At 34.9% G+C, this 26,267-nt stretch overlaps 1 protein-coding gene and 1 long non-coding RNA gene across 12 annotated transcripts in view; both read left to right on the top strand.

The window, feature by feature from the left end:
- Window positions 1-26,267, top strand: part of Ack-like (activated Cdc42 kinase-like) — a 343,307-nt gene that overhangs the window by 250,152 nt on the left and 66,888 nt on the right. The gene's annotated exons all lie outside the window — the stretch shown is intronic.
- The window catches only part of LOC147908935 (uncharacterized), a 55,048-nt gene that overhangs the window by 23,602 nt on the left and 5,179 nt on the right, over window positions 1-26,267 (top strand). The window lies entirely within an intron of this gene.

The raw sequence follows: 26,267 nt of genomic DNA on the forward strand, positions 1-26,267 counted from the left end.
ATAACTAAAAAGATTTACAAATCTGGGAGATGAAAATTTATTATGAATAAACGATTGAATTTTTAAAATATTATTTCTTAAATGTAAATTTATATTATAATTATAATTTATATTATAATTATATAATATAATTATATCTAAAAAATGTTTTAAAAAATTCTTCTATGCCTAAACGTCCAATGGTTGAACCATATCGATCGTTCCAACAGAAGTTAAAATATTTATTTTCGTCCCACATTTAGCCCCATTGGTAAATATGGAAAAGAAGTAAATATTTTGACGATTCCTGCGGAATCTGTTGAAAAAAATTATTAAAGTTTTTTTTTTATATTGTGAGTCTATTTGTGACTCTCATCATGATATAGCAACTTTTAGATGTGCTTGGTGCACAAAATCAAAATGCATGCAGCATTTCTTTGATTTCAAAAATTCTGGACGTTTTTTCAGATTATTATACAAATTGTCAATAGTGATAAAATTAAACCCACAAAAGGTTATAAAATATAATAATATGTATATAATAATATTAAAAAAATGTTATAGTTAATAAAACTTAAAAATGTTAAAAAATTTAATATTAGAAAAATATATGTATAAGAAGCAAGAATCATAACATTTAGAATATATTTATAAAAAAGAAAATAAGCATAGCAATAGGCGCTATGCAGCCAACACGGATGGGGTACGCGAATGGCGATATGAAGGTGTATTTGGCTTATTTCTGAAAAATGCGTCTTCGCAAAATAACTTTATCATACATGGTTGTATTTGTTAAACATGCTATAATAAAGTTTTGCTATAAGACAAATTTGAAAATTTTCAAAAATCGAGGAGGCGAGAGGCATTTCGAGACACTCTTAACGGCCGCACGTAAAAAAAAAATACGTGTTTGACTACAACATATTCAAAGCTTATTAAAATCGCAGTGTAATACTTGGATAGATTTACTTGTTAGCTTCTGCAGCACCAGCCAGTCACTATCAGAGTTAGCGGTCTGAATGAAACCATATTTGTCGTAGTTATATCTTCGAAACTATTGATTCTAAAAATATGAATATAAACACCAAAATATGAATATAATAAACACCAAATTCAAGGAAATATTATCTATTAAGTGGTCAGAAAGTATCGTTATCATAACATTTTTCCAAATATAACGTTTGAGTACAAGTTATGAATTATAATTTTTAGTCAAAAAGTCATTGCAGAAAACTCTTCCTTCAAATTATCTCTTACACAAAAATTAACGGATAGAGAAGAAGGAAAAGCATTTTATAGAAAATTTTTTTAAGCTTCAATTTGTGTGATATATCTTATTTCTTATTAAATTAAATCCCAGTTAAAACTGATATTTATTATAAAAAAAAAATAATGATGAACACGTTTTTTTAGAAAATGTTGAAAAAAATAACATTTCTCGAAGCTGTTTTTCCAAAGATAAATTTGGGAAAGTGATACACAACTAGGATCGTATATAAATACATATAAATTTTGAAAAAAATACAAATATTATTTTGTCCATTTCAATTGCGTACCTGTATTGATAAACTCAGTATTGGAACAGATATCGTTTGAAAGGTATCTAAATATAGATATAGGTATTGTATGGGAAAAGTATTTAGATATTATTATAAGTATAGATACATTTTTTCACAATTATACCTAGATAAATATAAATACCTAGATAGATATAAATAAAAAGTATCTGAAAATTTAGATACTTCTTAGGTACTTTCAACCAAAAAAAAAAGGAAAATTGAGGGGGAAAACAGGAGAGAGTAATAAGCAATGTAAATTAAATATCACATTTTATCTTTATTTGTTTATCTTAATATGTATATAAAAAAATGTCTCAAACGTATTAAAAAGACATAGAGATCTCTCTAATATCTTCAAAAAACATGGAGATTACAAAACATAACTTTGTAATGTTGTACATCGCTATTTCTGTTTTTTTAACATTAATAAAGTTTCAAATATTGTGTCGGATAATCAGTTTCTTCTTGGAGTTAAAATTTGGCTACCTGCACTGAACAGCCTTTCAATGGGTGTTGAAGACAGCAGAATAGTATTATACTGTCTAAATACTTTTTGAATTAAATTATAATTTAGTAACGATTCAACAGTCTTGTTTTTATCTTCAAAGTAGCGTAAATATTCCATTTGTATAACGTTTTGCTTTTCTATTGAATTATTTGTATTGGAATTCTTGATGAAATCATGACAGAAATTTTCATCATCATTCGTTGAAAAGTTTTTCTCCTCATTTGTGTTTACTTCCTATCCAACTTTTCACATTCGCATAAAAATAAAGTTTACTAAGTTGTATTTATCGCTACTATTCAGCCATCTCAATTTAAATTTTGGATGTAAAATCATTGCCAAAATGTAGGGTTTGTTGTTCAAGTTCAAAATATTCTTATATCTTGTATGTATACTATTTTGTATGTATACCAAGAATAGCATTTTTGAGCGGTATACATTAAATTAGATGACTTAGTGAATTTAAAGTTTTTTTTAATTTGAAGTAAGGTAGGAATTATGTAGCCTATATATAAATAGCAAATGTCTTCACTTTGTAGAAAATCTAAAGACTTTGCGATCAGTCCTATTACGGTGACATATTCAATTAGAAACTCGATTTCAATGCTTTTAGGTTTCTGGAGTTTCTCGCAAATTACTGATAGATGATTTCTTAATAATAGCACTCTGTTAATATTATCATAGAACGAATTCCACTTTGTGGGGCAAGGCAATTAGTTTCATATTGCAAATGGCTTTTATTTCATCGGAAGCTAAAGTAGAACGATGAGTGAAATTCCACAAGGCAGTAAGTTTGGCAAGTGTTACATGATACATTCTTTTGTAAGCAGTATTTTGCAATGCTTTTTCTGAATCTTTAGTTGCTATTAGATTTAAAGTATGTGAAGCACATCGGTAATGATGTGGAAGCGTTATATCGTCATCTTCAGCTTGGAAGTTCAAATCTTCTGTAATATTTGAAAAATTAGAAATATCATGTACGTCAAGTGAAATATTTTCATCATTTAAAAAATCTAACTCGTCATTATTGTTTTCGGATACAGCATATATACTTGAAAAGATTTTCCAAAATTTTTTGCATTGTCAATGACACTTCCTACAATTTGTTCCAGTTTAATGTTGTACAAAGCTCTGACAGAGTTTTAACAATTTGCAAATGTGTGTGACAATATTTCATTTGTTTACTAGAATTTTTGTTTGCTAGAATCGTTGAATGTCTTTTTGCTCATCCAAATAGTGACAAGTTACTCCCATGTAATTTTTATTGTTAGTGCTCCAAATGTCAGCCGTAGTGCACACATAACGAATTGTTCGAAGTTTATTTTTAAAAGATTCTATGTATTCCTCTTTTTGCTTGTCAATTAAAGCGTTTGACGCTTCAATTTAAGTGTTTGACGACACGGTGAATTTCTCCAAACAAATCAGAAATAATATTCTGGAATGATTGATTTTCTACCGTAGAAATTGGCAGCATTTCTTCCACTGTGTAGTTACAAATTAATTCGTTAATCTGCAATAAACAATACTTTATACAAATATTTGTCATTTCTATTTTTCTGTATATTAATAATCAAATTAATATTACTCTCTAAATCTTTTGGAGTGGAATCTCGCAAAAGACTGAAAATTGAGCCAATCCTGAAAACAAATGAAAATATTTTCACTCGTGAAATCTTACTGCAAAAGAATGAAATCTCACTCTTAAAGAGTCTTTAGAAGTGAGATTTCATTCTTTTGCAGTAAGATTTTACTTTGTTGGAGTGAAAGTTACTTCAAGAAACGAAGCCTCACTCCAAAAAAAGGAGTAAGATTCCACTTCTTTAGAGTGAATCTCACTCCTAAACAATGAAATCTTACTTTAAAAGAATGAAAATTTGCTACTTTCGTTCAAGAGATTTAGAGAGTATACCTATATACAATATATATTTTAGAACAATGAGAATAAATCAAATTAAATAAGATAAATGTCTATATCGGACAAACAAGATCTTAGTTGCTTAAATAATTCTATGTGAAATTTATATACTACCTATGTAATCATTTAAACTGCGCGCCGAATTGATTTTTCGATCTTGAAACATAACTGAATAGTAAAATCACAAATTAAATTACCTAGCATTTTAATAATTTGCTCGTAAGCATCTTTATTAAAAGATTTTAATAATGTTGGTAAATATAACATATTACAATAAAATCAGTAAATAAAATTATTGCAAAAAATAAAATTATTTAAGCAATTAAGATCCAGCGCTTGCTCCGTATAAACATTTATATCATATTTGTTATATAATCACATTTACAATTCTAAAGACACTTTGTTTAAGACTCTTGAGTAGTCTCTGCCGAAGAATCAACCACTAAGGGAATCACTGTCTATTACGTCTCGAATTATGTAAAATAAAAAAATAATATATATCTTAAATAAAAGTGGTTATAATTTTAAAAATTAGAAAAGAAGGAACATAAAAAACCACAGCACAGGTTGTCGGTTGTGATAATCAAACTTACATCAATGAAAAAAATTTTTTAAGCGTTTATCAATACAACATATCAATCAATAAACAATTAAACGTTTCGGCCACAATCTGGCCATCTTCAGTAATTAAAAATCTTCTTAAGACGCAAATTTACATTTAGTTGAGTTAAATACAACAGTCGGTTAAAATAAAATAAAAGTGTTTTTATTTGTGTGAAAATGCATCGTACGGTAATCTTACAACGCCAGTTTTCATATCCGGACAATGTAGAACAAGAATTTCCAGATTCTAATCAGAACAAAATTGTATATCGTTAATCTCTTATACTCGAAACATAAAGCATAGACGCGTTACCTGTTTTACAGCCAAAAAACTAAGCGGTGAATCTCAAATATCACTTTCGCACACTTAAAATTTAATCGTGATATTGTGTGTTGTTACTAGTCATAACATGTATTTTACCACTATTTATATACCGAGTCAAAACTCTCGAAAGTTCCAGAACAATTATTGAAAGAAAAGGAGAATCTACCTAAGAAAAGGAAGATAAATATCAGGCAAACCTTCCGTGTCACTTTGCTTATTGATACCTCTTGTTTGTTTTTTTTTATATGTATCATTTCCGAAATTCTTCTTTTAATCAAAGATTGTTCTGTGTCTAAAATTTCTATATTCTTCCAATCCAAGTCATGCATTCTGCTAAGACGATGACGCGAAACAACAGAGATCTCAGAAGACGGTTTCCTTACATCCGCTTTATGTTCCCTTATCCGAGTTTTTAACTTTTGTTTTTTTTGGCCCACGTATGATGATCCGCAGTTTTGACAGTTTATTTTGTAGACTAATCCGCTTTTTTCATACTTGGAAAGAGAATCTTTTCCCGTCTTAATAAATTTGTTCATTGTATTCATAGGTTTATAGGCTATATTAAACCCATGAATATGTGAAAGTTTTTTGAACTTTTCAGATACACCACCAAGATATGGTATCGTGAAAAATTTTTTTAAAACAAGATTCGAATTGTTTTCTACACGTTTCTCTTCCAAGTTAATTTTATTCGCTAATGTTTTAATTCTGTTGTTTATGGTGGAGAAAACAAATTTCAACGGATAACCGTTACACAAGAATACATTAATTAGTTCAACAATGTTTTTTTCATGGAATTTAGGATGAGACAAAAATATAATTCTATCAAGTTGACCGATGATAACACCTCTTTTATGTATTAATGGATGATTTGAAAAAAAGTTTAAATATCTTCCCGAATTAGTAGGTTTTTTATAGATATCAAAGATTTTCTTTCTTTCTTGTTTCATTAATTTGGCGTCTAAGAAATTTATACCATTTTCGTCACCATAATCAACAGTAAATTTTAGTCTTTCGTGATAAGTGTTGAACAATTCCAGAAATTCATCAACACTCTCTTTATGCGCGGCTAATAAGATGTCATCCACATAACGAAAATAAAAAGATAAAACAATATTATTCTTGGTAATAATTTCTTCTTCCAAATCTTGTAAAACCATATTAGCGAGTATCGGAGACAAAGGAGAACCCATTGGCAAGCCGAAAATCTGTTTAAATATTTTATTGTCAAACGCGAAAAATGTGGAGTCAATTATGATCGTAACCGCTTTGATAAATTCGTGCAAAGGAATTGAAGTCACATTACCAATGTCATTCCACCTATCAATTCAATACTTCTTATAATTCAGTCGGAATATTCGTGTGCATGGAAACAACATCGAAGGATACAATACTAAAATCCATGTCCATAGCTTTGCCATTAAGTTTATACACTAAGTCTAAGCTGTTCTTTACATAGCCAAAATTATTAATCATATTCTTCTCCAATATGGTTTTTAGAAAGGTCGCTAAAGGATAAAAAGCGCTGTTAATGCAACTAGCAATTATTTTTAGAGGGTGACCTTCCTTATGAATTTTTGGCAGTCCATATATCCTGGGAAGTTCGCCGTCAGAAACATACAATTTTTTATATACATTTGAATCAATATAACCTTTGCTTTTCCAATATTTCAATGAATTTCCGATTTCTGCGGTAATTTTATTTGTAGGATCTTTTTTTATTAAAATGTATGTGGAATGATCATTAAGAATGTCATACATTTTTTCCTTATAACTATCACGGCTCAAAACCACAGTGGTATTGCTTTTATCAGCTCTAGTGATTAAGATATCTGTATTGTCTGAGATCAGTCTCTTCACCTCCGCTACACCTTCACTCAAGACAGTGTTTTCAAACGATTTGATGTTACATTTATTAATAGATTTTAAAATCTGAACCGTTTCATTTCTAATATTTTTGCTTGTGTCATCATCAGCTTTGAAAAGGTTACATTCCACATATTTGATAAACTCACATGTAATCACCTCCTTATTCACCAAATTGTTAGATAAATTAAATTGCTGACCTAGTTGTAATACTATAATGGCTTTATCAGAGATGTTAAAATTGCTTAAATTTATTAGCCAATGTTCGTTAATGTTACGTATATCAAACGACTCGTTAAATATATCCGGAGTGATGTTAATAGATGTTTGTAGGCGTCTTGTAGTTCTACACGTAAATATTTAAATATAAATATGTGTTTAATTCTGTCAATTCTTTCACTCGAAAACCGAAATAATTTGTTGTTATCTTTACATATAAGCTTATACATATGAATAGGAATTAATTGTTCTTTTATGCACGATTTAAGAAATTGTATTTGTAATCTAGTATATAAATTCGCTCTGTAAGTTCGCACGCATTTCTTCAGAAGCAATTTAAGACAACATCTAGGTCAAACTAAATTTGAATTACTCAGTATGTGCAGAAGAATTGAAAATAATTTACTTCATAACATAGCGTTTTCATTCTTTCGAAGACAGGAGATTAATTTCAACATTTTGTGGAAAAAAGAACAGATTAGAATTGCCAAAAAAATCTCGAATTTGCGGGCCAAACATACTAGACAAGAAATTTTAAAAATTAACAGCATTAATTACAACATTTCACGAAAGGTGGAGTCTGAGGTGGATGTTGTTGCTTCCGTTCCGCCTTCAAAATTTAATATAGTTTTGACTAAGGTTACGAATTTGAATAAAATTTATTCAGGTTACAATATTAACATCACTCCGGATATATTTAACGAGTCGTTTGATATACGTAACATTAACGAACATTGGCTAATAAATTTAAGCAATTTTAACATCTCTGATAAAGCCATTATAGTATTACAGCTAGGTCAGCAATTTAATTTATCTAACAATTTGGTGAATAAGGAGGTGGTTACATGTGAGTTTATCAAATATGTGGAATGTAACCTTTTCAAAGCTGATGATGACACAAGCAAAAATATTAGAAATGAAACGGTTCAGATTTTAAAATCTATTAATAAATGTAACATCAAATCGTTTGAAAACACTGTCTTGAGTGAAGGTGTAGCGGAGGTGAAGAGACTGATCTCAGACAATACAGATATCTTAATCACTAGAGCTGATAAAAGCAATACCACTGTGGTTTTGAGCCGTGATAGTTATAAGGAAAAAATGTATGACATTCTTAATGATCATTCCACATACATTTTAATAAAAAAAGATCCTACAAATAAAATTACCGCAGAAATCGGAAATTCATTGAAATATTGGAAAAGCAAAGGTTATATTGATTCAAATGTATATAAAAAATTGTACGTTTCTGACGGCGAACTTCCCAGGATATATGGACTGCCAAAAATTCATAAGGAAGGTCACCCTCTAAAAATAATTGCTAGTTGCATTAACAGCGCTTTTTATCCTTTAGCGACCTTTCTAAAAACCATATTGGAGAAGAATATGGTTAATAATTTTGGCTATGTAAAGAACAGCTTAGACTTAGTGTATAAACTTAATGGCAAAGCTATGGACATGGATTTTAGTATTGTATCCTTCGATGTTGTTTCCATGCACACGAATATTCCGACTGAATTATAAGAAGTATTGAATTGATAGGTGGAATGACATTGGTAATGTGACTTCAATTCCTTTGCACGAATTTATCAAAGCGGTTACGATCATAATTGACTCCACATTTTTCGCGTTTGACAATAAAATATTTAAACAGATTTTCGGCTTGCCAATGGGTTCTCCTTTGTCTCCGATACTCGCTAATATGGTTTTACAAGATTTGGAAGAAGAAATTATTACCAAGAATAATATTGTTTTATCTTTTTATTTTCGTTATGTGGATGACATCTTATTAGCCGCGCATAAAGAGAGCGTTGATGAATTTCTGAAATTGTTCAACACTTATCACGAAAGACTAAAATTTATGTTGATTATGGTGACGAAAATGGTATAAATTTCTTAGACGTCAAATTAATGAAACAAGAAAGAAAGAAAATCTTTGATATCTATAAAAAACCTACTAATTCGGGAAGATATTTAAACTTTTTTTCAAATCATCCATTAATACATAAAAGAGGTGTTATCATCGGTCAACTTGATAGAATTATATTTTTGTCTCATCCTAAATTCCATGAAAAAAACATTGTTGAACTAATTAATGTATTCTTGTGTAACGGTTATCCGTTGAAATTTGTTTTCTCCACCATAAACAACAGAATTAAAACATTAGCGAATAAAATTAACTTGGAAGAGAAACGTGTAGAAAACAATTCGAATCTTGTTTTAAAAAAATTTTTCACGATACCATATCTTGGTGGTGTATCTGAAAAGTTCAAAAAACTTTCACATATTCATGGGTTTAATATAGCCTATAAACCTATGAATACAATGAACAAATTTATTAAGACGGGAAAAGATTCTCTTTCCAAGTATGAAAAAAGCGGATTAGTCTACAAAATAAACTGTCAAAACTGCGGATCATCATACGTGGGCCAAAAAAAAAACGAAAGTTAAAAACTTGGATAAGGGAACATAAAGCGGATGTAAGGAAACCGTCTTCTGAGATCTCTGTTGTTTCGCGTCATCGTCTTAGCGGAATGCATGACTTGGATTGGAAGAATATAGAAATTTTAGAACAGAACAATCTTTGATTAAAAGAAGAATTTCGGAAATGATACATATAAAAAAAACAAACAAGAGGTATCAATAAGCAAAGTGACACGGAAGATTTGCCTGATATTTATCTTCCTTTTCTTAGGTAGGTTCTCCTTTTCTTTCAATAATTGTTCTGGAACTTTCGAGAGTTTTGACTCAGTATATAAATAGTGGTAAAATACATGTTATGACTAGTAACAACACACAATATCACGATTAAATTTTAAGTGTGCGAAAGTGATATTTGAGATTCACCGCTTAGTTTTTTGGCTGTAAAACAGGTAACGCGTCTATGCTTTATGTTTCGAGTATAAGAGATTAACGATATACAATTTTGTTCTGATTAGAATCTGGAAATTCTTGTTCTACATTGTCCGGATATGAAAACTGGCGTTGTAAGATTACCGTACGATGCATTTTCACACAAATAAAAACACTTTTATTTTATTTTAACAACCGACTGTTGTATTTAACTCAACTAAATGTAAATTTGCGTCTTAAGAAGATTTTTAATTACTGAAGATGGCCAGATTGTGGCCGAAACGTTTAATTATTTATTGATTGATATGTTGTATTGATAAACGCTTAAAAAATTTTTTTCATTGATGTAAGTTTGATTATCACAACCGACAACCTGTGCTGTGGTTTTTTATGTTCCTTGTTTTCTAATTTTAAAAAAAATAATAAATTTATTTTGTTCCTTCAATTAAATTCATTGATGATTTTTACTAATTTTCAATTTTTAGTAACTTATTATTGGAATATAGTTCTTAAATAAACAAAGTAAGTATACTTTCAAAAACGTGTTTTTTAAATTATACTGACACTATTAACAATAATAAAAAAAATAGAAAAAAAGAAATAACCCAGATAACAAAATCGGGTATCTAAAATCGGATCATGGAGTCATAAGACATTTTTTGCATCTAAAAAACGATTTAAAGACGCCTTATGGCACAATTTTAGACTGTGTTGTTTGAGAATACATTAGAAATACCTATTTAATACTGGAAATTCTGGCAATACTGACAATAAAATAAAAATATTAGGAATAAGCAGCATTACTGGCAATATGAAAACAATACTAACAATACAATAGCAATACTAGCAATAAAGTGTTGTATTGCCATAATTAGCAATCACTGTACATTTTTTAATAATGGTTGACCTCTCGGTCTCCGCAGCCATATTGAATAATATCAGAATGACACGTCAATTTTTGTTACGTGTCATTTGTAAATAAAGATAATTTAGATAAAATGAAATGATGAGATCGTTTTATTCTGTAAACGCAATAGAGTAGTAAGTCTCAAGGATTTGAGACCAATCATAATCGATTATTCTTCTTACATTCGACCGTGATTGCTTAAGGCTTATTACTATTAATTTTTTAAGTCTTACTACACCTATTGTGTTTGCGAGGTTAAAACACTTAAAAACACGTAAAAATAGACGAAAGCTATCCTTACCTGCCATGGCAGCACAAATAGTTATAAAATGCACATAAAGTGAAAATAGGCTATGCATACACGTTGAGTAAATGAACTTCATATGCCTTTTTTATTAGTTTTATAACTTTATTGACTACCAAGTCAGATAAGGATAGCTTTCATTTTTACAAGTGTTTTAAAGTGATCATTTCCAGTTTTATCCAGATTATCATTATTTACAAATGACACGTAATAAAAATTGATATTGTTTCTCGCTTTTGATGTCACGATTCAGTATTACCGCAGATCGCAGCGACTCAGGAGCCTTAATATTGTTTACATAAGAGAATTCCTATATTCGGTCAAAGCAGATCTTAGTTCTAAAATTTTAGTTCTAAAAATTAAAATCCATTTCTAAAATATTGAAGTACAAATAAAAATTACATACCACACTAGTTGGGAGTTTGCTATATCTTTTACATTTTTCAAATGGTGTTACAAGTACTTTGGAAGAACCAGCATGTCTATCAGTTGAGTTGCTACGTTTCAAAGATACTTTTTGGCATGGGATCTTTCTCAATTTTAATGTGTTATACTGTGCAGCTGCCTCAGGATGTTTCCTCTAACATAATAAAAAATCATATTAATCGTATTAAAGATCCATTACTCTAATCTTTACATAATACTTTAAATCACTATTACAATCAGATATGTCAGGTATTACTAATTATTCCTATAGTTTATTAGGATTAATTGACAATTTGATTCATGAATGTGCAACGCAAAAATAATCAAAATCGTTATCTATAACGAGTATTAAAGATTGATTTAAAAATTCAGTCCAATTTATTTCATATTGTACAATGTGCACAATACAAACGTTTCGATTTACTGAGTTTCCAGCTCAATACAGATATTAATTCTGCTTATTATAACAAAATTCAGACTAAAAATTTATAATAAATAATTTATCAATAAATAAGCTCAGAATTGTATATGACTTTTGTCAGAACAAAATTTGCGTAGTTCAAAGCGAAAGATCAAAATTTAAATTTTAGAGTGAATTTATGTTATCATTGCAACAGGGAATTAATTTCTAGTCTGAATATTTGTTATAATAAGATGGAATTAATTAATATTTGTACTGAGCACTGATGAAGTAAATCGAAATGTTTGCATGTTTGTACACAATATAAAATAAATTGAATTATAATTTTTAAATCAATCTCTCATGCTTTAGAGGCCAATGCTTTAGAGACAATTTTGATAATTTTTTGCGTTTATTAATATATTAAGTAAGCAACAAATTAGGATTAAGTTACCTATTTTTTCAGTTATGTAATTTAATAGTTATGTGTATATTTTACTTAATGTTCGTAACGCTCGCAAGCATTATTTTTATTCTTGTTTAACATTTAATGACAACAAGGATGAAATGACGTTTGCGAGCATTGCGAACGTTAAAAGCTAATCTTCTTTTTGTTTCTTGTTTTTTGCTCTTTTTATCATTTTTTACCATTTTTTACCTTGTTTTTGCTTCTTATCCTGTTTTTCGTTTCCTGTTACTCAAGATAAAAGTTACGATTGTTCTATAATATGCTCTTTGTTTCCTGTTTCTTGCTTTTTACCTTTGCTTTTTTCTGTTTTGTGATCGTTTTATCGACAAGAATTATATTTCTTGATATGTATTTTCTATTTCTTCTGAAATTCGTTAACGTTTATCTTGAGCAACAGAAAACGAAAAACGAGATAAGAAGCAAAAAGACAAGATACAAAAAATATTGGAAGTACAAATTAGTTCGGTCCGTTTTTTTATGTTCAAAAATGCATTTATTTCAAAACAAAATGAATGAACAGATTAATTAAAGTAATGGCTACTACTTTTTCCCATTTCTCAGGCAATTTTCGAATTCCATCTCGAAAAAATGACTCGTCTTTGGAGGCGATCTAATTTTGGAGCCAATTTTCGATTTCTGCGAAAGAAGTCAACCGGTAACGTGCTGCATCCTTCGGAACAACCAATAATCAGAAGGAGCAATGTCCGGAGAATATGGCGAGTGCGATAAAACATCCCATTTGAGCGTTCCCAAATATTTTTTTACGACTTTTACGACATGAGGCCGAGCGTTGTCATGAAGAAAAATAACTTTGTCATATCTTTGCTCGTATTCCGTTTTTCTCGCAATGCACGGTTCAAACGAATCAATTGTAGCCGATACCGATCGCCCGTAATGGAATCGCCAGGTTTCAGCAGCTCATAGTAAACAACACCCTTTTGGTCCCACCAGATACAGAGCATGATCTTCGAATCATGAATGTTCGGCTTTGGTGTTGATGTTGAGGTCGATGGCAACGATTGACCGAGCTTAGCGTAATATTTTTTCTTTTTGGGATTGTCGTAGAATATCTACTTTTCATCTCCAGTCACAATCCGATGCAAAAAACCTTTTCTTTGTTTTCTTTGAAGCTGAGCTGTTCGCAACTGAAAAATCGCCTTTCAACGTCTATCGGTTTCAGCTCATAAGGCATCCAATTTCCTTGTTTTTGAATTATTCCCATGGCTCTCAATCGTGCAGAAACGGCTTGTTGAGTTACTCCCAATGATTCTGCAAGCTCCTCTTGTGTTTGACTCTGATCTTCTTCGAGTAATGCCTCTAATTCTTTGTCTTCGAATTTTTTGGCTGTCCAGAGCGAGGCTTGTCTTTAACGCTGAAATCTCCATCCTCGAAACATCGAAACCATTCCCTACATGATTTATCAGTTGGAGCAGTGTCACCATAAACTTCGACAAGCATTCGATGAGCTTCAGCTGCACTTTTCTTCCAATTAAAGCAGAAAATTAGAATCTCTCGCAAATGCTGCTTGGTTAACACAAATTTCGACATTTCAAACACAGTAAAAATCAAAGTTTTTGTATGAAACTTAAAGCGATATAAACTAAATATTATTAGCAGATGTCTAACCTCTCTGAAAACGTCAAAATCAGCTGTTACTATGAACCATTCACAACAGCCGGAGCCATCTTTTGGAAAACGGACCTAACTAAATTGTACTCCCAATAGTAAAAAGCAAGAAACAAGAAACGAAAAGCACATTGTAGAATAAGCTTTAACGAATTTCGAAAAAAACAAAAAAACACGTAGTAAGAAATGCAATTGTCGATCGAAAACGATCGCAAAAAAGGAAAAAGGCAAGAAACAGAAAACAAAGAGCACATGTAGAATTGCTTGAAAGTGGAACGCATCCATAATTAAATATTTAAATATATCAATACCTTACCTTTTAATGCTTATGAAAATTGCCAGTTGATGTTTTTGAGCCACTTATCAATGTATGTTTAGGGTATAACATGCATTTTGCAACGACTTTACTCGCTTCAGTTGTATTGTTAATATCTTTAGAATCTAATAGAATCTTTCTTGTGGCTCTTGTTTTGTACGAGTGTAAAAAATTTTCCATTACAAATTAATGGAAAGTCATCAGCGACGTCATCGACGATAGCAATGACATTAGTATTTACATCATAATTTGAGGACATTTTGTATTTATTCGTTTATATCTGTATTACTAATTAACTTGGACTGATAAGTTTAAATACGCAAAAAAAAAAAAATGAATTGTCTTAACACACAATATAAGTAAAAGTAAAGGTCTAGGATAACCATTATTCGCAAAATCGTAACTGATCGTCGCAAACTGCAATTGTTATCAAACAGAGAATTGTCGTGCTTCGCGGCTCACGTCACTCGAGCTTCGCACCACTCGCGATCAGTGTTATCATTTAAGAGTTTCGTAGGAATAGAATGGCAAACTGATTACGTGGCATAGTCTCTTTAGGTACCGACGAGATACTATTAAAGACCGTCAACCCTGGGCAAATTTTCATCCTCATAGATAGGGCCCGGAAGTAATCGAAGAACGCTGACATTATCGACAATTGATTGACGAGACATTGATTGGCTATCGCGCCAACCTTCGCCGCGCGGCAAGCGTTGCTATGTCCTGTCTCTGCAGGAGCCATTAATGGCGATAGTATTTATGTATAAATACTTTATATCTATATATCTGAAACTTAAAAGATACTATATCAAAAAATAACTAGATGGATACAGGTATCTCTGCCTATAAGGATCTAGATAATGCATTCAGGTACAGCTAAAGTATTTAGATACTGTATCTAGATATTGTATCTAAATACTTTTATCTAGATACGTTCCAACACTGGATAAACTCACTTTAACATAAATTGAGGGTTTCATAATATCTTTGAAACGCTCGGAAAATATTAATTACATGATGTTTAAAACCATTTTCTAGCTAATTTTTTAAGCTAATTTTATAAGCTATACGATTATTTATGTACATTTTTTATGTGCGATAAATCACAAGCAAGTTATTCATTAAAACGTATTACAATTTGAGAATAGTTATTTTTATCTCGGTAATTATTCATCGTATGACGTTCAATAAAAAACGATTTTATAAAGAATTTAAAAACCTTTTGATTTGATAATATATACTTTTTACATAGGAGTAGTTGAATTTGAGCTATTTACATAAAACTTTAAAAAAAAGTTTTGGTAAAAAATAATAAGAAACATTTTTTAAATTGTATCTCGGAAACTATTGGTTGTACAGCCCGTAGCAGGAATGCCTGGGGTTTGATTTTAGGGATCCACGTTTTGTTCTTAGTTATTTTTACATTCACTGTTAAAAATTTTTTTTTGTTTTTTTTTTGTTTTACGAGGGAGGAGAAAATCTTCGCTAGTCCTCACCCGAGGGGGACCCCGAAGGGACATCCATCGGGGAGGGAAGATGCCCAGGTCCGCACCATTGGGTGTGCCGGATTCGACCGCCCCGTGATCGCGAAGGATACACCGGAGCGGCCGCCTACCGATTAAAAACTCCCCCCTTTTGCGTACTACCGCACAGACAAAAGAAGGGTACCCCGGAACCGCATACTTGCATATCTTCAGGGTATCCCCCCCCCCCAATCTACAGAGCTAATAGGCCCTCTATCGCCATACAGTATTATAATAATAACGACAGCGCAGTGCAAGCCTTTCCGCAAGTGTACAGAGTTAGGTGTCGAATCACACCAAATATGTACAAAACTTTAACCTAAATAAAAAAAATTACACTTAATCGCTCGAAACGCATCTATATACATACATAATTATTTAATTACATGAATATATGTACATCGCATGCACAAACGTGCAAGCGGCGTTGAGCCACTACGGCTCATCATCAGAGCTATGCAGATTCGGAGGAGAGACCAGCGCACCCCAACGTGGATCAAGTCCACGCTCACGAGCCCGCTCATCCTCCTCCTTCCGCCGTACAACAACCTCGCAAAATTCTGCAAAAGCGGACCATATTTCGCGAGAACGCACGATAGCCCCCATCGGCCGGAAGGTCCTTTCGACCCCTACATACTACCCCTACAGCATAACCCTCCCCTACATAACCCACTCCTCTGCTCCGCCCAGGCTGGACAGAACAAAAGAGTGTGGGTCGCCGTGTCTACCGCCGCTCTGCAAAAGAGGCAGATCGGTGAGTCCCGCCGTCCTATCTTAAATAGATAGGACTTGAAAACCCCGTGCCCCGTCAATACCTGGGTTACGCGGTAAGTGAGGGCACCATGCGCCCTCCCCACCCATGCCCCCAGGTCCTCCACGAAGGCGCTCCGCACAATTGCACCGGGATCGCTCGCAGGCAACTCCATGAGGCACTCCTGTCACCTCGAGACAGAGCGGCGACGCTCAATTTCGCTTATTATCAGGCTCACCCGAGGCGCAATGACTCCGTCCCGGGTCACGATTTCTCGCCGACGAAGGTAAGACTTCCTTAGCCTATTCGCCATTAAATCAAAGGGAACCATCCCTGAGAGTATTGCCGCCGCATCGTGAGAGATAGTTCGATACCCACGAATGATCCTGAGGGCGAGCTGCCGCTGCAGCCTACGCACATCCCTCAGGATCCCTCGGTCGCCACAGTCTGCGCCCAAATCGGCGCACCGTACAGGACGACCGACATTACCACCGTCGCATACAACCGCCGCCGTCGCTCGCCAGGACCGCCGATGTTGGCAGTCAGACGCGCCAAAGCCATCGCCATTCCCCAGGCTTTGGGCAGGAGAAGGCGGAAGTGGTCCCGGAAGGTACACCGCGAATCCAGAGTCAAATCCAGGTATTTCACGGCGGACTCAATCGGAACCACCGCCCCCCCCCCCCGACCCGGATAGTAGTGTCTATCGGCGTCTCCCCCTCCGAAAAGGCCACGGCCTCAGTCTTGGCAACCGAGACCCTCAGCCCAAGACGCTCTATAGAGCGGATCAAGAAGGTGGTCCCCACCTCCGCTCTAATACGCGCTTCCTCAAACGTATTGGCACGTGCCACCAGTAGAGTGTCGTCCGCATAGCACATCATCGAACATCCCACCGGCAACCGGAGTCTCAAGATCGAATTGTATCCGATGTTCCACAGGGTCGGTCTCAACACCGAACCCTGTGGAACCCCGCACGAGATTGGCGCACGCGTCAGTCGATCCCTCTTGTCGACGTACGACAGATCGCGGCCTGACAGGTAACTATCAATGACGCGTCTAAGGTACTCCGGTACCCCTTCTCCTCCGAGGCATCCCTGATAATCGACCACGGAAGGAAGTTGAACGCTATATCCAAAGACACAGCCACCATCCCGTAGGCCGTCATCTACGCGCTCCCTCAGACTCCATATCGCATCGATCGTGGAGCGATGTTGGCGGAAGCCAAACTGGCCATCCGCGATACCCCCCGATGCATCTAAAAAGGCATGCAGTCTGCGGACCATCACCCTCTCGAAAAGTTTCCCCGCCTTGCTTAGCAGACAAATAGGCCTGTACGAGGACGAGGAAAGGTCCGGTTTACCCGGCTTCCTAATGAGAACCAGTCTGGCCCCCCTCCAATCACGCGGGAAGTGTCCCCCCTCCCTGAGACAACCGGTGAAGCATCCAGCCCACGACGGAGCAAGATACTTCATTGTGTGTTTGATTATAAAACCCGCGACACCATCCGGGCCAGGAGCTTTCCCGGACTTGATCCTGAGTCCAGCCTCCAGAATCTCCTCAACCGTAACCGCGAGATCGTCCTGCCAAACAAATGGCACCTCAGTGCCCAATGGTGAACGATCCGTCGGGAAGAGAGTCCCGACTATATCTCCCACGGTCTCAGGGGGAAACATCTCCACGATCGAGGCGCCGCCCGCACGCAATTTCTTGAGAACGACCCGATAGGGCATTCCCCAAGAGTCCCTGTCAAGGTCGCTCACCAACTCGGCCCACAATTTAGCTTTGGAGCGAATAATCGCCTTCCTGAGATTGCGTCTAGCCTCTCGTAAGGCTTCCCAAAGCTCTCGCAGGGATTTTCTAGAGACTCTCCTCCTCGCACACGCACGTCGTCTGCACAAATTGCAGATACGGCGAAGATCAGCGATTTCTTGATTCCACCATAGATGGTGGGTCTCCTAAGCAACCCTCTTCTGGGCATGGAAACGTCCGAGATATCACGGAGTATTCGGTCCATTCAGCTCCCAAGACAGCGTCATCCGGAATGCCGCTCCATGCCAAAAAAAATCGCCGCTCCATGAGGTCCCGATTGATCTTTCCGGCAACCCACCTGGGAAAGGCCTTAAGGGCAGTTCTTCCGGTAGCGGGCCCAGCCAAAGAAGCACTTCAAACATTATGTATTTGTGATCTGAGAGTAACTCCACCTCCGATCCCACGCGCCAAGAGGTGATCCTCCTGGACGCAGAGAACGACGTCAGCGTAAGGCTCGACGCACGACACACCGCGCGGATGCACGCATGTCGGTTCCGAAACACATTAAGAATTTGTAGGTCTAGGAGACACAGTCATTCCAACAAAAGTTTTCCGCTTCTATTCGGCTGTCCAGGATCCCAAGCGGGGGCATTAAAATCACCCAGTACAATAATCGGGCGTCCACTCGCTTCCCGCATCCTCACTTCCAACTCGCGTAAATCGCGCAGGAATTCCGCGTCACTGAGAGTGGAAGGAAAGTAGCATGATATTACGATCATATCCCCCCAGTCCACCGCCGCGTGTCTCTCCAACGGGGAGAGCACGGCATCCCCGAGCGATTCCACTGCCAAGTGACAGCGACCAAGGGAGGAATGTCCGTGGAGGCCAACCATCGATCGTCGCAAGGAACGCGATTCGGCTCCGATATCGCGACTAGCCCCAGTTCAAACTCCTCGCAAACCCTAGCGATTAGGTTCTGCGAGGATCTCGACCGATTAACATTAATCTGGGCCAGCTTAACCATCAATCATGTCCGTGGCTGCCTCTCCTTCCGCGAGAACCGTACGTTTCGATCGCGTCGGGTATAAGATTTCGGATAGGCCTTTTGACTATTGGGAACGCCTAACGGAGGCAGAGTACTCCTTACCGTCTTGTCGCGTCTATTCGGCGAATACAGCGAGAATCGGCTTCCAAAAGTGCTAAGAACGTCCAGCAGAGGCGAAGTCTGCTTCACCCCTCTGAACGCAATGTCGGCCGAAATCTCGCAGCAGGAAACTGCTCGTAGCGGATCGGGATTGCTTTCGAGTCGATAGGATCTGGTCGTTGGATAGGAATCGGAGCAAAAAGTCTCTCTGTAAAAATCGGCCTTTTATATGACCGATTTTTGGCAGCACCATGGATTCGGCGAAGCTCGATTCGGTTCATATATTCTCGCTGAGCAGTACTCCTACATGTACTACATGGGCTGAAAAGTCCCGGGATTTTTCGATAGGTGGTGCCACTAGAAAATGAACATGATTCATTTCGAGAGATTCATCTGTCACTAGTTTATGTATGAAATTTCATGACATTTCGTTCATTCGTTTACAAGCTATAGTCGTTTAAGTGGCGTTACTTTCACCTTCGTAAAAAAAATGGAAAAACAGGAATATCGCATCTTGATCAAACATTGTTTTTTGATGGGAAAAACTTCTGAACAATCATTGAAATGGTTGCAGAAATGTTATCCCACATCTGCTCCTTCGAGAACAACAGTTTATCGGTGGTTTAGTGAATTTAAAATGGGTCGTACAAGCATCGAAGACGCACCTCGCTCTGGAAGGCCAAAAGAGGCTACGAATGCGGAAATCGCAAAGCAAGTGCATCGAATCGTTTTGAGTGATCGTAAAGTGAAGTTGCACGAGTTAACTGAGGCCGTGGGCATCTCAAAAGAACGGGCGGGATACATTTTGCACGATATTTTGGAGATGAAAAAGCTATCGGCACGATGGGTGCCGCGTTTGCTGACCATCGACCAAAAACAGCAGCGCGTTGATGATTCAACGATCGGTTTGGCGTTGTTGCAGCGTAATCGAGCGGACTTTTTTCGACGTTTTGTGACGATGGATGAAACGTGAGTCCATTACCATACGCCTGAGTCCAATAGGCAGTCTGCAGAGTGACTGAAAAGCCACGAAAGCCGACCAAAGCGGCCAAAAGACCAACGCTCGGCCGGGAAGGTTATGGTCTCCGTTTTTTGGGATGCGCATGGCATAATCTTCATCGATTACCTGCAGAAGGGAAGAACAATTACGGGAGAATATTATGCAGCGTTATTGGACAAACTGAACGACGAAATAAAGAAAAAAACGGCCCCATATGGCGAAGAAAAAAGTTCTGTACCATCACGATAACGCACCGTTCTTGAAAGCGATGGTCAAATTGGACCAATTACGATTCGAATTGGTTGCTCACCCATCGTATTCTCCAGACTTGGCCCCCAGCAACTATTATCTGTTCCCAAACCTCAAGCGGTGGCTCCAGGGAAAGAGATTCATCGAATGAGGAAGTCATCGCGGAAACCGAGGCGTATTTCGAAGGCTTGGACGTTTCGTACTACAGAAAGGGCATCGAAATGTTGGAAAATCGCTATACCAAGTGTATCGCCCTCGAAGGCAACTATGTTGAGGAATAAATATAACTTTGCAAAAAACGCTTGTTTTCATTAAAAATCCCGGGACTTTTCAGCCCATGTAGTATGATAGTACATCTAACACGAAATCTGTCGTGAGTAACGCTCGGTAGCGTTCGGTCATGCTCGCGGAATCTGCGAAACGATGTTTGCGATTTTTTAAAGTTATTCGGGCGCCCGCATCGCATATAGGTATATCATACAGCGGCATCCGATTGATATTCGGCTGGGAACGATGCGGTTTCTCGGGGGCGCATCGTTACAAGCATCTCAGAAATTAAACGTTTTTTATAGCAAGGCTCTTCCAAAATTTCAAATTTTGACATTGTCCTATTGGAAATCATGATCATACTGCAACCTATGTTCAGTTATGACAGAACGGTTATGTCTAATATGATTACGATGTGTGTGTTCTGTAATTCTGGTTTTCAATTGTCTACCCGTTGTCTGTCCAACGTACGACGCACAATTATTACACGAAATCTTATAAATTACATTGCTCTTAAATATATAGGGACAAATATCCTTTTGTACTTTTATATATTTACCCATTTTATTAGGACTATGAAATAATACTCTGATGTCGTTTTTGTTGAAATTTCTCTGTGTGAAAAGAAATAAATGGTATCGTAAGCCAAGATGTAGATTCATTTGTACAGACATTGTCAACCAAATCTTTATGTACTATACGTTTATTTTTAAATAAATTTTTTTATACGTTGATTAATTGTCAAAAATAAAAGTCAATGGGTAATCATTATTTAATAAAATATTAATAATAAATGTTAAATTTTTTGTGAAATGTTAAGTCAGAAAGTAAAAAAGCTCTGTCAACTAAAGAAAGTAAAAAAGCTCTGTCAGTTAAAGAAGGTTGTGCTTTTCTTTTGTGCAATTGGATGATTTGAGTGGAAATTTAAAAATCTCTCTGAAAAAGTAGACTTACGATACCAATCAAAAACAAACCGATTATTACTAATAAATATTGTAGTATTCAAAAAATTCAATTTTTCTCCCCTTATTTCCATAGTAAATTGAAGACGTGAATGAAATGAATTAAAACGTATTGTAGAAGAATATCAATTTTTGAGGGAGAGACTGTAGTATAAATCAAACGTCATCCACATATCTATAAAAAAATAGAATGTCCACACATTTAATGACATCAAGGATACCGTCTCCAATCTCCTCATTATCAGGTCTGCAATTACAGGTGATAAAGTTATTAGAATTTCGTTATGTTTACTTTATTTAATGTTTTAATATTTCGTAAGAAGAATTTTTTTATCTTATTTATTTTATTGATTAGATCTTTTTTCAAGAAACATTGAACACATTTGACTGTTCAATCATATGCGAACAATATCGAGCTCTACATGAGAGACCTCTCAAGACTTACTTGAGCTGGTATTATAAGGAATATGCGTGTATTTTCGATAAATAATTTTGTACATTGATCTTTGCGATAAGTTAATGTCTGAAGAGGACTCAATCCAGTAGCCGAAATTTGTAATATTTATGGTTGTTTAATTTTCCTGCTGTTTAATTTTCTAATTAATTATATGTTTTATATTTGAATTTAGACTGTTTCCTTTATTTTTATTTTTCTTTATTTATATTTTATTCTATCTAATTGTATTAAATTTTCAATGTGTTTGACTCTTACTTTGCCCTTTACTTATTGTCATTTAATAAATAAATTATTTAATTTTTATTTGAAGAGTCCTTCTATCTGTTAAATGACATACTAAGGTTCAAAAAATTATTCGTAATTTTATCAACTTTTTTTTCGATAATGATCTTTATTTCAATAAAATGAATATTTTCTGAGATATTTTTGAAAAATCGCATTTTTTATCAGTTTTTTGAAGCTGGAAAGTTTTCTAAGTCCGTTGACAGTCAGAATTTTTAGTATGTTGTATAATACGTCACTTCGAACAACTTTCTGCAAACAAATTTTTTGGCAATTTTGCCTCCAAGAATCTAATTTTTTTGAGCTATATATTCATAAATATAAATTAAAAAATAGTAATAAATTTAAAAAAAACACGAACATCTAGTGCATAGTTCTAAATGTCCAGATTGTCAAGCCGAAACTCGAACCGAAGTCAAAACTCGAGTCGCGAGCATTTCGGTAAACGTTTGTTATGCGGCTCGGTAAAAAACAATGAAAAATAATCAAAATACTTATGGCTAAATAAGTTTGATTCGAGTTTCGGCTCGATAATCTGGTTTTTAGAACCATGTTCGTATTTTTTTTTTAATTTATTACATAAATATATAGCTCAGGAAAATTAGATTTTTTCTGGATGACTTTTATAAATTATTACGTCTCAATGTTGTTATTGAGATTTTTTTTCCGTTTTTGAGTCAATGTATTTAAACAATTTACTCGGGGACCGGAGATTAAGTTGTGTAGTTAAGGATGCAATTCACTGGGAAGTATGGATAATTTAAAGGAAGGGTAACCTTGAATCCGGTGCCAAAAAGATCGCGAAGTTTATAGGCGAATCTACGTGGATCGTGTTTTGGAATGGTTTTGTAACTAGGAAACGTGAGGTTGACCTCCAATTTATTTAGAGTATAGACAGGTTCGCGGGGTGAGTCTACCGGTTTGTCTTGGTCTAGCAATTGCGCAAGTTTTTGGAAATAGGGGAAAGGATCTTGATTCGAAATAAGGGCCGATTTAACTTGGAACTTCAATCTCTTTTCCTTTTATCTTCGTCCGCCTTTGGTCCGAGGAAGTGCCGACAACGGGGGCCACGCTATTGGCAGCGACAGTCGCAACTCCTCAGATATTCATATATATGTGTATATTTGTATGAAGAATTAGAGATTAGAGATTTAGATGTTCCGTCGATAGATTCGATTTGATATTATCGTTTATTAAAAAAAAGATAAATGCGAAAACGAGGTTCTGATGAAGCGCGAGGATAGTTCTCACCTTGACTGTAACTGACTGACTGGCTGATTGATCGAAGCAGTGCGAGTCTGAAAGTGAGTCTAAGTCTAAGTCTAAGTCTAAGAGTCTGAGTCTGAGAGTGAGTTTAAGAGTTTGAGGGTAAGTTTAAGAGTTTGCGAATAAGTGTGTGTTTCTGTCTTCGACAGCTCCCTTTATATACTGAAAATGAGTATGGGAGTGTCCTTTCAGAACCAATCGACACTTCCCAAAATTTGGTAGAACCTATACTCGCGCTTTCTTTGAGATAAGGCAGCAAGGCTCCGCGTAAGCCCTACTCCCCACTCTACAAGTTTATTCTTAATAAGTAATAGTTGAATTTTAACAATTTGTTATAAAAATTTGGTTTTCCTTAATATCCTTTATGCGAGGCGAATTCACTACATTCATATATTTAAGATTAATTTAACTTTATTAGAAAAAGAAAAAGGGAAAAAAAAAGAAAAAGATATTCGTTCTCGCATTCAGGAAGGTTTCTATTTTACTGCTAATTACTTAATCGTTAAACGCTAATATAATATACGTTATTATTAATGTTAATGTATAATACGCTTTTATATTTGTTATTTTATAGGAGGGCTTCTTTGAGAAAGATCGTGTGATATTCTTAGACATTCTTTTTAGAATATTCTATAGATAATTTTTATGACGCATAAAAGTACATAACGTGATCTATCTGTTAGAGTTTGAATGTTTAAATAAAGAAACTGAATATAAAAGAGAAACGGAATTTCCAGTTTCGAAATAAGGATAAAATAGAGAAATCTAGCGATAAGATAAAGTAAAGTATAAATTGTATACCTATGACGAATATATTATTCTATAAAGAATAAGGGGATTTTATTGGTATGTAACAAAATATTAATTTCTAATTGTTTTTACATCTTTAAAACATTCTCGTTAATTTGATTTAATTTTATGCTGTCAAAAACATACAGGGTGTTTGATAAATAACTATAATAATAAAACTCTTGCATAGAGGTAAAGCGGACTAAACTAACTAATAAGTCGAAAAGTCCTCTATCATTTTTCAATTTTCGCAATAGTTAACAAATAAAAATCATCGAATATCAATTTTTAATATTTCATTCAAGTACTATCAACTTTATAGAAAAGCAGCAAGAAACAAAAATTGTTTATTTTTTTCTCATAGTTTTTGAGAATTTTTTCAGAATTTTTTGTCAACTTTTTAATACATATTTTCTTATTGTCAAATAATTTTTACCAAGATGAGAAAATGCGGTACTAAAAAATTCTAAAAAAATTCTCAGAACTCTATGAGAAGAAAATAAATAATTTTTGTCACTTGCTGTTTTTCTGTAAAATTGATAGTACTTGAGTAAAAAATTATTGAAAATCAATATTCGGCGATTTTTAGTAATTAATATCTTATTAATTATTATGAAAATTGTAAAATGATGGAGACATAATGATAGAGAGATAAGATTCTTTTCGATTCAGTTTAGTCCACTCTATCTCTATGCGAAAGTTTTATCGTTACTTATTCAACATCCCAATCAGAAGACAATGTTTTTAAAAATGTTAAAAATAATGTTAAGTCTCCTTTTTTTAATTAAAAAAAATTTTATTGTAATGTAAGAAACATTTTTTTTAACGTTAAAAAACTTTTTTCAATGTTAAAATTATTTGAATAGATTTAGAAAAAAGTTACAATGTAGAATCTTTTTTTAAATTAATTTTTTTTATCAACTGTGCTTAAATCTTAGACAACTAATTTTAATTAATTCTAATTTTTAATTATATTGTTATATTCGCGCTGCTTCGATTCTTTGCGCGCTGAATCGTATCACGAACGAAAAGAATTGACAGGCGGTTGTCAAGGAAACGTGGACCGTTAAAGTTGGATCAGGTTTTGAACTGTCAACGCATCCGTTCTAGCTCGCTTCCTTCAGAAACATTACTTGCTGTTATTTATATGCCATTGCCTCTGTGCGAATGTTAATAAAGAGTCTAGTGCCTTTTTATAATTTACGTGTTATTATTTCCGTGATTCGAGCATGCACGTTCACTCGGGCTGGTGATTCGGTTGTGTATAGCAGATAACGCACGGCGAGTGTAATATTTTGGAGGCTCGTCCGATCCGGAGAATCTGGACGGGAATGCTTTGTTCGCGCTTATGACAAGAAAAAGAGCTCCAAAAAATGGACTCCAAAAGGATGGGAATGTCAGTGCAGTTGGAAGGTCCGAAAAGAATATCCGAAATGACCCTCTGAGCCGTACGACTAGAATCACCGAAGCAGACACCGGAAACGACAGCCTTGCAAGCGGCGTTGTCGGAGATATAACAGCTTCGGGAAGAGCAGCGATCACGAGAAGCGGAGCTGTTA

This window comes from Acromyrmex echinatior, chromosome 7 (genome assembly GCF_024713525.1).
Source record: "Acromyrmex echinatior isolate Ae372 chromosome 7, ASM2471352v2, whole genome shotgun sequence".
NCBI classification, from domain to species: Eukaryota; Metazoa; Arthropoda; class Insecta; order Hymenoptera; family Formicidae; genus Acromyrmex; species Acromyrmex echinatior.